General features: G+C 33.8%; 1 long non-coding RNA gene across 1 annotated transcript; it reads left to right on the plus strand.

Annotated features, from left to right (window-relative positions):
• The first annotated feature begins 433 nt into the window (after positions 1–433).
• On the plus strand, positions 434–1,322 carry LOC122062975. Its single transcript, XR_006135165.1, has 2 exons — positions 434–658; positions 1,026–1,322. It is a non-coding gene; the product is annotated as an uncharacterized LOC122062975 (long non-coding RNA).
• The last annotated feature ends 359 nt before the right edge of the window (positions 1,323–1,681 follow it).

Raw genomic sequence — 1,681 nt, forward strand, 5'->3', positions numbered from 1 at the left:
ACCCACTGTTTTAGAGAATCTAATCCAATGGCAGATTTCTTGGCTAAGGATGTTGCCAAATCTGGTATAGATAGTGATGACCTGCTACTCCCCCTTCACGTGGCTAATGAGCTGCAATTTGATATGGCTGGGCGTTCTCGCTTTAGATTCATGTTTTTTTCTAGATAGCGGTTGTGAGCCTCTACTGATGGCAATGCCAAAGGTGGAGGCCCGCTTCTGGCTTTTGTATATATATATATTTTTCATCTTTCCATATTTTAATATAATCTGATCTTCTAGCCAAAAAAATGATTCAATTTGTAGATTTTTTTTTTTTTTAATGATCAAAAGTGAACCCTAGATCTATTCTCCCTAGGCCTTTGAGATATACTACTTACATCTTATGTATGCGTATCCAGTAGATATAAGGTTGTGATTATATTAGTATCTTTGAAACTTTATTGAGACATGGATGGATTTCATTTATTGTATTTAATAAGATTTGTAATAGTATAGGATGTGTCCTTCGTGTGCTTATATGTGGGTTAGAAAAATAACATTTTTTTTTATCATGTTGTGCAGTTTTTCCAAGATCCAACTCTTCTCCACAAATTCAAATCTAAGAAGTATGTTCTTGAATTTCTTAATAAACAAAAGGAGTCAGATGTGGTGGAGTAAGGTAAATGATGATTCCTTTGTGATCACACTTACAATTTCGAATCATATCTATTCTGATTCATTCCATCCTGGTTTTAAAGATAAGTGTTTAATTGATCAAGTCATTCAATTTGGATCAGTTTTCAGGGGCACATATATGATTTATTATATAGTGGTATGGTGATTTTTGCTAATTTTTGGGTTCCATTGCTTGGATTACGCTGATGAGTGTCTCCAGGATATATCTGATTGACCTATGATTGTGATCCTTAAATCCTTGGATTTCTTCAATATATAATGGTTTTTTGTTTTTTTTGCTTTGTTTTTTTGTTTTTGTTTTTTTATTTTTTCTCTCTGTTTCCTTATCTTCTTTTCCATTCTTGCATCAGGGCATCTGCTGAGCTTTCATATAGGGGCGTTTTAGTTGATGAGGACATATCAGTCTCTTCTTGGAGGGGAATCTATTGCCTAATAATTTAGAGTTTCATTTCGTTTACATTTGAATGAGTTGTCGAATATCGGTAGTTATTTAAGAATTTATTTCATTTTAATTTGAACCAGATGCAGAATTTTGGTAGCCGTTTAGGATTTTATTTTGTTTTAATTTGAACCAGTTGTAGAATGTTAGTAGTCATGTAAGAATTTATCCCATTTTAATTTGAATCAATTGCAGAATATTGATTTGATGTCTTTACTTCTTTTTTTTTTTTTTGGTAGAAATCTTATTACTTCTTCATGTAAGGTAAAATGTACTTTTAAGGGACTTTAATTCTAGTGTATAATTTAAGGGTGTCAGTTTGACCCTATCGACTGGAGCCTGCCCTGGTCCATCCGGAGCCCGAATAATGCCTGGGCTAAGATTTTTTTACCATGAGGGTGGATCAGGGTTGAAAAATAATAATACTCCCTTTCAATTGCTGCCAGTATTTTGGGTCACTGTACATGTAGAACTTGTGGCCCCTCTTTTGGGTGGCCAAACTCGTATATAACATTGATGTGGTGGGCCTGGTGGCTCTAATATCATTTTGAATTACGAAAAATCAAA

Source organism: Macadamia integrifolia, unplaced genomic scaffold (assembly GCF_013358625.1).
Source record: "Macadamia integrifolia cultivar HAES 741 unplaced genomic scaffold, SCU_Mint_v3 scaffold1166, whole genome shotgun sequence".
Lineage (NCBI taxonomy): Eukaryota > Viridiplantae > Streptophyta > Magnoliopsida > Proteales > Proteaceae > Macadamia > Macadamia integrifolia.